General features: G+C 37.4%; 1 protein-coding gene across 2 annotated transcripts in view; it reads left to right on the top strand.

Moving 5' to 3' along the window:
- Positions 1–13,161, top strand: part of SLIT2 (slit guidance ligand 2) — a 378,953-nt gene that overhangs the window by 119,403 nt on the left and 246,389 nt on the right. The gene's annotated exons all lie outside the window — the stretch shown is intronic.

Raw genomic sequence — 13,161 nt, 5'->3', positions numbered from 1 at the left:
TGGTGGTTAAACTTGTGCACTCTGAGGTAAGCTGCCTCAGTTTGGATCTTGGCTCTGATACTTACGGAATGTGAGTTGTTAGCATCACTTCTGTGTGTCTCAGCTTCCCCATTTTAAAAGTGGGTTTTAAAATATGTACCTTGTGAAGGTACAGTGGGGATTATATATAGTGATATAGCCAGGGTGCTTAGAGTAATGGGCAGCAAGTACTTTGAAAGTACTTCTATTGGTTTGTTAGGGCTGAGTATCAGAGTACCACAGGCTGAGTGGATTAAACAAGAGAAATGTGTTACCTCACAGTTCTGGAGACCAGAAGTCCGAGACCAAGGTGCCTGCAGCATTGGTTCTTTCTGGGTACTGTGAGAGAAGGATCTGTTCCTGGCCGCTCTCCTTGGCTTACAGATGGCCAGTCTTCTCCCTGAATCTCTTCATGTATTGTCTTCCCTCTATGCATGTCTGTGTGTCCAAATTTCCCCTTTGTACAAGGACAGTAGCCATGTTGGATTAGGGCCCACCCTAATGACCTCATCTTAACTAATTACATCTATGACAACCCTATTTCCAAATAAGGTCACATTCTGAAGTACTGAGCGTTAGACTTCAGCAAATGAATTGGAGTAGGGCACAACTCAACTCATAACAGTGCCCAGTTTTTAAAAAGTGCTCATGTTTTCTTGCATAAAAAGTAAATGTTTGGACAAGACAGGTGAGAAGAAGGAGGAAATTTGAATGGAAGCAGCTGCCCCTTTGGAAGGTAACAGTCCTTGCCCAGCACTGCAAAGGTCTGTTCTGGCATACTTTTGATACTTATGAGAAAAAGGCCAAAGTCCATGTTTTCATTCTGTGCTAGTTAATTTTTTCACTTCTTAAATTGAAGCTAAAGTTCTACTTTCGGTTGCCTCTTACTGAAAATCAGTTATATATTTCTGAGCTATGATACAACTTAGAGATCAACAATTCCAGCCATCTCACTTGGAGAGGAGAGGTACAGGAAAGTGGCTAAAGAGGCCTTTATTACCACCCTCATGGCCCTGGCTATCTTCCCCTCTGGCCACTAAGCCCCTTGAGGTAAGAGGACATCAGTGGCACATACCTTACTTGTGCCTCACAGGCACTCAGCTGCCTTCAGCAACATTTACTTTCCTAACTTGCTTATAATCTGTGAAGAGAAAAATTGCTTACAGAAGAAACGGGTAAAATTGTGCTTTAATCTGTTGCTTCCAATTTTACCCTAACTACTTGTTGTAATTGGACTTTTTATCTGCGTTGCCATTTCTCTGTTCTTTAGCACTGAAATAGCCTCTTCTTAAGCAGTTCAGTCCTTTTTCTTACCTAAGAGTCAGTCATTTCCTGCTGCCCCTCCAGCTGATAAATGGAGTCTTTTGCTAACTAAGGACTCCTCTTCCATCCCTATGGCTCCCTTCCTGCTCTGCCTTCCACTGTTTCATTCTTTACTCTTTCCCCCTCTCTCCTCTCTCCGTTTCCTTCCCTTTCTTCCCCTCCCCCTTGTCCTTTGCATCTCCATCCCTTATTTTCCTGTTCCTTCTACAGACAGTAAATAGGAAATATAACTTCAATTGTTACTGAATCTTCATATATTAGTACCTTGGAAGATACTATTTATGGTTTCCTATCTGTGACAGTATAAACTCAGAGTTTATGTTCCCTCCATACGTTGATCACTTTTCTGCCAACTCTAAAAATCCTAAGTGTCAGTAAGCCACAGAGTTGAAATCGGCTAACATTTCAGACATCAATATGGTGTTGTCAAATGTGAGATTTAGCATTTTTTTCTATTGCTCTTTTTTTTTCTTACAGTATCATTGATGTTCTAGTTAGGGAGAATGGAGTGATGAAACATGGAGAAACAGTCATTACAGGGCTATTGTGTATGTGTATAAGTGGATATTAAACAATTCGTTAAAATTAGTGTGATTTCTAAAAATTTTAGCTTGGGCAGCTGACATTTTTTTTAAACATCTTTATTAGAGTATAATTGCTTTACACTGTTGTGTTACTTTCTTCTGTATAACAAAGTGAATCAACTATACATATACATATATCCCCATATCCCCTCCCCCTTGCATCTCCCTCTCACCCTCCTTATCCCATCACTCTAGGTGGTCACAAAGCACTGAGCTGATCTCCCTGTGCTACACGGTTGCTTCCCACTAGCTATCTGTTTTACATTTGGCAGTGTATATATGTCCATGCCACTCTCTCACTTCATTCCAGCTTACAATTCCCCCTCCCCATGTGCTCAAATCCATTCTCTACATCTGCGACTTTATTCCTGTTCTGCCCGTAGGTTCTTCAGAACCTTTTTTTTTTTTTTAAGAATCCATATATATGTGTTAGCATATGGTATTTGCTTTTCTCCTTCTAACTTACTTCACTCTGTATGATAGACTCTAAGTCCATCCACCTCACTACAGATAACTCAATTTCATTTCTTTTTATGGCAGAGTAATATTCCATTGTATATATGTGCCATTTATCCATTCATCTGTCAATGGACATTAGGTTGCTTCCATGTCCTGGCTATTGTAAATAGAGATGCACTGAGCATAGTGGTACATGACTCCTTTTTTTTTTCTTTTTTCATGACTCTTTTTGAATTATGGTTTTCTCAGGATATATGCCCAGTAGTGGTATTGCTGGGTCGTATGGTAGTTCTATTTTTAGGTTTTTAAGGAACCTCCATACTGTTCTCCATAGTGGTTGTATCAGTTTACAATCCCACCAACAGTGCAAGAGGGTTCCCTTTTCTCCACACCCTCTCCAGTATTTATTGTTGGTAGAAATTTTGATGATGGCCATCTGACTGGTGTGAGGTGATACCTCAATGTAGTTTGTTTGTTGTTTTTTTTTAACATCCTTATTGGAGTATAATTGCTTTACAATGGTGTGTTACTTTCTGCTTTATAACAAAGTGAATCAGTTATACATATACATATGTTCCCATATCTCTTCCCTCTTGCGTCTCCCTCCCTCCCACACTCCCTATCCCACCCCTCTAGGTGGTCACAAACCACTGAGCTGATCTCCCTGTGCTATGCGGCTGCTTCCCACTAGCTATCTATTTTACGTTTAGTAGTGTATATATATCCATGCCACTCTCTCACTTTGTCACAGCTTACCCTTCCTCCTACCCATGTCCTCAAGTCCATTCTCTAGTAGGTCTGTGTCTTTATTCCCATCTTACCCCTAGGTTCTTCATGACCTTTTTTTTTTTTCTTAGATTCCATATATATGTGTTAGCATACAGTATTTGTCTTTCTCTTTCTGACTTACTTCACTCTCTATGACAGACTCTGGTCCATGCACCTCACTACAAATAACTCAATTTTGTTTCTTTTTATGGCTGAGTAATATTCCATTGTATATATGTGCCACATCTTCTTTATCCATTCATCTGTTGATGGACACTTAGGTTGTTTCCATGTCCTGGCTATTGTAAATAGAGCTGCAGTGAACATTTTGGTACATGACTCTCTTTGAATTATAGATTTCTCAGGGTATATGTCCAGTAGTGGGATTGCTGGGTCGTATGGTAGTTCTATTTTTAGGTTTTTAAGGAACCTCCATACTGTTTTCCATAGTGGCTGTATCAATTTACATTTCCACCAACAGTGCAAGAGGGTTCCCTTTCCTCCACACCCTCTCCAACATTTATTGTTTCTAGATTTTTTGATCATGGCCATTCTGACTGATGTGAGATGGTATCTCATTGTAGTTTTGATTTGTATTTCTCTAATGATTAATGATGTTGAGCATCCTTTCATGTGTTTGCTGGCAATCTGTATATCTTCTTTGGAGAAATGTCTATTTAGGTCTTCTGCCCATTTTTGCATTGGGCTGTTTGTTTTTTTGATATTGAGCTACATGAGCTGCTTGTAAATTTTGGAGATTAATCCTTTGTCAGTTGCTTCATTTGCAATATTTTCGCCCATTCTGAGGGTTGTCTTTTCATCTTGTTTATGGTTTCCTTTGCTGTGTAAAAGGTTTTAAGTTTCATTAGGTCCCATTTGTTTTTATTTCCATTTCAGAAAGGATCTTGCTGTGATTTATGTCATAGAGTGTACTACCTATGTTTTCATCTTAAGAGTTTTATAGTGTCTGGCCTTACATTTAGGTCTTTAATCCATTTTGAGTTTATTTTTATGTATGGTGTTAGGGAGTGTTCTAATTTCATTCTTTTACATGTAGCTGTCCAGTTTTCCCAACACCACTTATTGAAGAGGCTGTCTTTTCTCCACTGTATATTCTTGCCTTCTTTATGAAAGATAAGGTGACCATATGTGCGTAGGTTTATCTCTGGGCTTTCTATCCTGTTCCATTGATCTATATTTCTGTTGTGCCAGTACCATACTGGCTTGATTACTATAGCTTTGTAGTATAGTCTGAAGTCCGGGAGCCTAATTATTCCAGCTCTATTTTTCTTTCTCAAGATTGCTTTGGCTATTCAGCGTCTTTTGTGTTTCAGTACAAAATGTAAAATTTTTTGTTCTAGTTCTTTGAAAAATGCCATTGGTAATTTGATATGGATTGCACTGAATCTGTAGATTGCTTTGGGTAGGATAGTCATTTTCACAATGTTGATTCTTCCAATCCAAGAACATGGTATATCTCTCCATGTATTTGTATCATCTTTCATTTCTTTCATCAGTTACTTATAGTTTTCTGCATACAGGTCTTTTGTCTCCTTAGGTAGGTTTATTCCTAGGTATTTTATTCTGTTTGTTGCAATGGTAGATGGGAGTGTTTCCTTAGTTTCTCTTTTGGATTTTTCATCATTAGTGTATAGGAATGCAAGAAATTTCTGTGCATTAATTTTGCATCCTGCTACTTTACCAAATTCATTGATTAGCTCTAGTTTTCTGGTAGCATCTTTAGGATTCTGTATGTATAGTATCATGTCATCTGAAAACAGTGACAGCTATCCTTCTTCTTTTCTGATTTGTATTCCTTTTATTTCTTTTTCTTCTCTGATTGCTGTGGCTAAAACCTCCAAAACTATATTGAATAATACTGCTGAGAGTGGGCAACCTTGTCTTCTTCCTGATCTTAGTGAAAATGGTTTCAGTTTTTCACCATTGAGGACAATGTTGGCTGTGGGTTTGTCATATATGGCCGTTATTATGATGAGGTAAGTTCCTTCTATGCCTACTTTCTGGAGGGATTTTATCATAAATGGGTGTTGAATTTTGTCAAAAGCTTTTTCTGCATCTATTGAGAAGATCATATGTTTTTTTCTCCTCCAGTTTGTTAATATGCTGTATCACATTGATTGATTTGTGTATATTGAAGAATCCTTGCATTCCTGGGATAGACCCCACTGGTCATGGTATGTGATCCATTTAATGTGCTGTTAGATTCTGTTTGCTTGTATTTTGTTGAGGATTTTTGCATCTATGTTTATCAGTGGTATTGGCCTGTAGTATTCTTTTCTTGTGACATCTTTGTCTAGTTTTGGTATCCAGGTGATGGTGGCCTCATAGAATGAGTTTGGGAGTGTTCCTCCCTCTGCTATATTTTGGAAGAGTTTGAGAAGGATAGGTGTTAGCTCTTCTCTAAATGTTTGATAGAATTTGCCTGTGAAGATATCTGGTCCTGGGCTTTTGTTTGTTGGAAGATGTTTAATCACAGTCTCAATTTCAGTGCTTGTGATTGGTCTGCTTAAATTTTCTATTTCTTTCTGGTTCAGTCTCGGAAAGTTGTGCTTCTGTAAGAATTTGTCCATTTCTTCCAGGTTGTCCATTTTATTGGCCTATAGTTGCTTGTAGTAATCTCTCATGATCCTTTGTATTTCTGCAGTGTCAGTTGTTACTTCTTTTTCATTTTTAATTCTGTTGATTTGAGTATTCTCCCTTTTTTCTTGATGAGTCTGCATAATGGTTTTTCAATTTTGTTTATCTTCTCAAAGAACCAGCTTTTAGTTTCATTGATATTTGCTGTTGTTTTCTTCATTTCTTTTTCATTTATTTCTTATCTGATCTTTATGATTTCTTTCCTTCTGCCAGCCTTGTTTTGTTGTTGTTGTTGTTGTTGTTGTTCTTTCTCTAACTGATTTAGGTGTAAGTTTAGGTTGTTTATTTGAGATGTTTCTTGTTTCTTGAGGTAGTGTTGTATTGCTATATACTTCCCTCTTAGAACTGCTTTTGCTGTATCCCATATGTTTTGGGTCATGGTGTTTTCATTGTCATTTGTTTCTAGGTATTTTTTGATTCCCTCTTTGATTTCTTCAGTGATCTCTTGGTTATTTAGTAGCATATTGTTTATGCTCCATGTGTTTGTATTTTTTACAGTTTTTTTCCTGTAATTGATATCTAGCCTCATAGTGTCTTCTTAAACCTTTCTTGTATTTTCTCCATTCTATTTCCAAGATTTTGGATCATCTTTACTATCATTACTTTGAATTCTTTTTCAGATAGACTGCCTATTTCCTCTTCATTTATTTGGTCTGTTGGGTTTTTACCTTGCTCCTTCATCTGCTGTGTATTTCTCTATCTTCTCACTTTGCTTAACTTACTGTGTTTTGGGTCTCCTTTTCACAAGCTTCAGGTTTGTAGTTCCTGTTGTTTTTGTTGTCTGACCCCAGTGGGTAAGGTTGGTTCAATGGGTTTTGTAGGCTTCCTGGTGGAGGGGACTGGTGCCTGTGTTCTGGTGGATGAGGCTGGATCTTGTCTTTCTGGTGGGCAGGACTGCATCCGGTGGTGTGTTTTGGGGTGTCTGTGACCTTATTATGATTTTAGGCATCCTTTCTGCTAGTGGGTGGGGTTGTGTTCCTGTCTGGCTAGTTATTTGGCATGGGGTGTCCAGCAGTGGAGGCTGCTGGTCCTTGAGTGGAGCTGGGTCTTAGTGTTGAGTCGGAGATCTCTGGAAGACCTCTTGCCAATTGATATTACATGGGGCCAGGAGGTCTCTGGTGGTCCAATGTCCTGAACTTGGCTCTCCCACCTCAGAGGCTCAGGCCTTACTCCTGGCCAGATCACCATGATTCTGTCAGTCACGTGGCATTTCCTCACAAACCGGAAGGGAAGATCCTCGAGGACAAGGCATATCCTTGTTTCTCTAGTGCTTATTGCAATGCCTGGTCCATTGCAGAAACTCAGTGTGTAATCGGTCAGAACAAATCTGACTCCATACTCGATCAGTTGCTTTTACTTTAACCTTTGTATTCGGTTGCTTCTGCTTGGCCATACTAGCTCAGGTGGCATGAAACCGAGCAAGACCCTGTTGGAAGTGGCATTTTTATGTTGCTTATCATGTTTTTTCCATTCAGATTTTAGGTGGATTTAGGTAGAACACACAGCCAGGCTTTGTATAATTGTTGAAGCAAGAGTGGCATCATCAGTCCTTTAGAAGAGATTTGTTCTTCAAGTTCTGGTGCCTCACATTGTATGTGATGGTAGAGAATGTCCAAAAGATTGATGAACAATTAAAGTATGCAGATTCTGTGACAATCAACGTGTACACAGCTTTGCCTAAAATTTTTTTAACAGTTTTCTTTTTCCTGGTATATAGAGATCTAAAATATATTTATACTTTTAAAATATTTTAATATGGTGATTTCGTTTATTTTTCTTTCTTTTTTTTTTTTTTTGCCGTACGCAGGCCTCTCACTGCTGTGGCCTCTCCCGTTGTGGAGCACAGGCTCTGGATGCACAGGCTCAGTGGCCATGGCTCACGGGTCTAGCCTCTCCACGGCATGTGAGATCTTCCCGGACCGGGGCACGAGCCCGTGTCCCCTGCATCGATAGGCGGACTCTCAACCACTGCGCCACCAGGGAAACCCTATTTTTCATATTCTTAATGACCTGGTCATTACAATTACAATAACATCTGCATATTAGCCCTGAAAAGGGTCTAATTTTAGAGGTTCATTTTATACTTTGTAGATTTCTGAGGAAGAAATATGACATTGACAAGGATTATAAGGTCAGATATGTTGTTTTTTTTGTATTCTGTATCACTATTTCCAACTTCAAGGTCTCAGTGTCCCTATAAACTGTTAGAACTTATTGAGGACCACAAAGACGTTATGATCACGTGGAATATATATTTATATATATATACACCACACATACATATAATATAAATTAATATAGTAAATGTTAAGAGGCTTATTTTGTAAATTATTTTTAAAGTAATAAACCCATTATGTATTAACATAAATAACATTTATTTATAAAAGAACGTATTTTTCAAAACAAAAAATAGTGAGAAGAACATCATTATTTTAAATTTATGTAAATTTCTTTAGTGCCTGGCTTGTTAGAAGACACCTGGATTCTCCTATCTACTTCTGTATTCAAACTGTTGTGATATCAGACAACAGGTAGCCTTGTGGAAACTCCACTGTACACTCATGAAATATTGAGAATGAAAAAGCCAAGAATTCTTAGTATTTTTATGACAATAGTTTTGACCTGAAGAGACCCACTGAGAAGTATCTCAGTGACCCCCAGAGGTCCCTGGAATGCTCTTTGAGAACTACTATTCTACAATTTTTTAATGCGAGATAATTTTGTTGTAGGAAGTGTGACTCCAATATTTGGAATTTTGGTATATCATTCAATTTTCAAAATTTTCATTTGATTTTTAACGTTGAAAATCTCTTGCCTGTGCATCAGGTTTTTCTACTGCCTATATTTATGACAGTTAAAAACATGAGTGAGAAGCTCTCCAAATAATTTTCTTCCCTTTTAGACAATTTAAGAGATCTTATATGTTTACAAATTTTTTTTCTTCACTTGACCATAAGCTCCATAAAGGGAGGGAGTATTCAATACTGTGTCTGATGTACTTGCTTGCTCAAAAAATATACATTAAATACCTGAATAAAGAAAAAAAGATAGGAAGGAACAAAAGAACATATTAACAAACTTTGAATAAAATGCCAAGTCTTTGCTTGAGGAAATTAGTTCTTCAAATGTCTAGATCATTCCCAAATGGAAAAAAAAAGGGATCAAAATTTAATATACAGTGAGTATATGAATACTTTATAGTTTCTCAGATAAAATAAGAAGTCTGCTGAAAGTGAATGTGTCTATTCAGAAATTTTAAATGGAGTGAAGAAAACCTCTAACAGTGTACAAGTGTATGCACTTGCCTAAAAGGATGGAAATATTTACTGCTATATGTATTAAGCAAGAGGTATTAATAGTATTATAAACTAATCATGAGCCCTATTCTCCTATCAGGCATAGTTGTAATAAGGGATCCATAAAAAGAGATCCATAAAAGAACTCTCATGCCACTTGGAATCAGATCACCTGGATTTTGGCGCTGATTGCACATAGCAATCTGATCATAAACTGCTTATTCAGCCTCTCTGAACTTACATGTGCTCCCACAGAAGAATGATCTAACAGTGGGAACACTTTAAATGTAACAGCTGCTTGTGAGGTAGTGAGTTCCTCACTACCGAGGGTTTCAAGTCCAAGAAGGAAGACCAGATCTCCAACACACTGTTGACAGCATGTAGGGATCCATGCAAGCTTGATTGCTTCAATGTCTGTAGACACCATTGCTTCCCTTTGAGAACAATAGTCAAGGTATCAGAGAATAAGTGAATTGGGAGCAGAAACCAATCCATGGCTACTAAGGCCCTCGAGGTGAGCCTTAGATTGAGAGCAAAGGAAAACAGTGTGTCAGACAAATGAAATCAGTGTGTGATTTTCATGTTTTTTCAAGTTTTATAGAATGAGGTGACACTAAAGGCTGTGCTCGTGTGTGTGAGGCAAGGAGTATATGGGAAACCTCTGTACTTTCTGTCCAGTTTTGCTGTGAACCTAAAACTGTTCTAAAGTCTATTAAAAAAAAAAAAAAAAAGAAAAGCTCTCCACCAGACAAAATCAGACAAAAAACTCCAAAGCCATATGTCTTCACTGGCAAATTCTACCAACTTTTATTGAAGAAATAATGGCAAGTCTACATAGACCTTTCCAGAAAATAGTAGAGACTTTTTCCCAAAACATCATATGATAATAAAATCAGACAATTCCATTAAAAAAACCCCACTATAATCCAATATCACTCATGAACATATATGCAAAATTCCTTTTCAAAAAGTTTAATTAGGGCATCCCTGGTGGCTCAGTGGTTGACAGTCCGCCTGCCGATGCAGGGGACGCAGGTTCGTGCCCCGGTCCGGGAAGATCCCACATGCCGCGGAGCGGCTGGGCCCGTAAGCCATGGCCGCTGAGCCTGCGCGTCCGGAGCCTGTGCTCTGCAACGGGAGAGGCCACAGCAGTGAGAGGCCCACATACCGCAAAAAAATAATAATAATAATAAATTAATATAGTGATAAAGGTAATACATTATGACCAAGTGGGTTTTATCCCAGGAATACAAGGTTGCTTTAAATTTTGAAAAATCAGTCATTGCAATTTGACATATTAACAGACTTTTTAAAAAGAGAAAACAGCAACATTTAACACTCATTCATGATGAAAACTCTTGGCAAACTAGAAATAGAAGGGAACTTCTGCAAACTGATAAAGGGCATAATTGAAAAAATGTATAGTTAATATCCTTAAAGTATGGTAAAATACTTTTCCTCTCAGTTCAAGAGCAAAGCAAGTATGTCCACTCTGACCAATCCTACTTGACATTGTATAGAGTATCCTAGCCACTCCAAGAAGTCTAAAGAAAAATTATACAGCTTCATAAGGAAGAAGTGGAACTCTCTAACATCAGGGTATTTTGTAGAAAATCTTGAGGATTCATCAAAAAACCCACCCATGCAAATATTCAGTGTAGCTTTTGAAATAATAGTCAAAGAGCAGAAAAGAACTCATTGTTTATCAGCTATTACTGTGGTTTAACAAACATAGTAGTATCTGTACACAATGGAATACTACTACTCAACAATAAAAAAGGACTGAGCTATTGGTACCTATAACAACTCTCAAAAGCCTTATGCCAAGTGAAAGAAGCTAGACCTAAAAGACTCCACACTGTGATATAATTTATATGATATTCTAGGAGAGGCAAAATTATAGTAAATAGAAATAGAACAGTGGTTGCCAGTGGTCAAGGGCCCAGGGAGGGATTGACAGCAAAGGGTCATGAAGGAACTTTTTGGAATGATGGACTAATTCTGTATCATGATGGGTTTAATGGTTACAGGACTGCATACATTTGTTAAAACTGTTTGAATTGTATATTTAAAATCAATTTTATTTCTCATAAATTACACTTCTGTAAAGCTGACTAAAAATAAGACATAAAACTCTATCTTCAGATAGCTCTTAATAGTTATACTGACAGAGTGTCACCAAAGATATGTTTCAGTAATTGGTTCAGAGTTGGGGGCTGATAAGTGGATGAAAGCAAACCCCCCAAAAGAGCTTAATAGTATTTTAGAAAGCAACCATTGAAAGATAATGCTGGAATATAGCCACATAAGGAGATCAGTAAATCCTAGCCAAAAGTTTAAATCTTCCATTATTTAATGAACTTGGACCAAGCTGCGGCACTAGTTAGTAATTATAATGGTGGTGACAAATTTCATATGTATATGCTTTACAGTTTTGAAAGCAATTTAGAATCCATTGCTGTATTACCTGAAAGATCTTAAGGCGTGAGACATGTTCTGACCATGAGAGCAAGAAAATATGTTCATGGGTATAAATAGGCATTATCAAAAATTAGAATGCTGTTCAGAATACAAAATAACTTCCCAAGTCTTTACAGCCATTCTGCTTGTCTGTCTGCCTCTACTGTTCTTACTTTCTGAGGATCTCATTTTGGACATCCCACGTTCCAGCTCTTTGAGATAGGATTTGATTTGACTGAGTCATTTTCCAAGATGGTGGATGCCCACTGAGAAGATTTTTTTGTATCAGATCAATTCATTGCCCAGGGTAAGGGGTTGTTTTGAGGACAACAGTTAACCCTGGTCTGGATGGGTATGATGAAATCATATGGCACCAGCACGATTACGGCACTATATCCATGGCAATTTTTATCAGAAGTAGTTGTGGCCTGACTGGTATTTTAAAATATAAAACCTCTTTAGTATATCATTTCATCAGATCCCTATGACAGTCATTTTAAACTTTTCTTTTTACAGATGAGTCTTTTCAGTTCTTGTCCAGTGAGCAGCTCTTAGTAGGCACTCAGTAAATATTTGTTGAAGGATATTGTGAAGAAATTAATAAATGGATTGATGCAGAGATGAATAAATCAATGATGTTCATAGAAGTTATATATCTTGGCCAAGGGCACAGGGCCTGGCACACATTAAAGGAAAGCAGTAGAATACAGTGCTCAATTAATTTTACAGGCTTTGCACTCAGATCTGGACCTTAACTTTCTTAGCCTCAATTTTTTCATGTGTGAAATCAAGGTAACGATTGCACTTACCTCTTTCAGGGTCTTAAGAAGCATTAAGTGGGAAAATGTTTGCAGACGCAATAGCACATGCCAGGCACTTAGGGACTACCAATTAAAATTCAGGATCTCTGATTATTATAATCAGATATAATCAGATGATTCTTGTCATTCCATCATGCTTGTGAAATAAATGTTCTTTTCGTAGAATAAAGGAACAAAAGGAACACAGTTTTCGTCTTAGTAGAAATAAATCCATGTAGTTTCTTTATCTTCCTTCTGCAAGTTCTGCTTATTACTGTGTATCTTTTTGCGTGCCCTTTTGTGAGTTTTTGGTCACAATTAGATAACATATCTTCTCAAATTTAGTAGAATCTAATTTATCTGGAAACTACTCTTCACTTAATTTCAGCTCTTTATAACATGGCCAAAATCGAGGAATTAAAAAAAAAAAAAAAAAAAAAACAGGAACTAACCATAGAGTACTTTGACCTTCCTCCAAATAAATGCCATAATATGTATGATGTCTGTATAACTGTATAAAAGCTCACATATTTGACTCATAGGAGAATAATTTGAAATGTACTCACAGCTCATTGACCCTTTTTGAATATAATTATCTTAAGGTGAATTTTCAGATTTTCCCACCCAGAGCTGATTGAAACTAGCCAATTAAAAGAAGGCAAGAAAACTGACAACAGTAGGAATTAATTTTTCACAGGCTGTACTCTTCATTAATCTCAATAATACAAGGTATATGGCTTCATCTGAGATGTAAATATCGTTTATGCTAAACCTATTTCTTTGATAAAGGGTTGT

Source organism: Mesoplodon bidens, assembly GCF_964165515.1.
Source record: "Mesoplodon bidens genome assembly, chromosome: 1".
NCBI lineage: Eukaryota > Metazoa > Chordata > Mammalia > Artiodactyla > Ziphiidae > Mesoplodon > Mesoplodon bidens.
The sequence above is the reverse complement of the archived record's forward strand: the minus strand, read 5'-3'. Positions and strand labels throughout refer to the sequence as shown.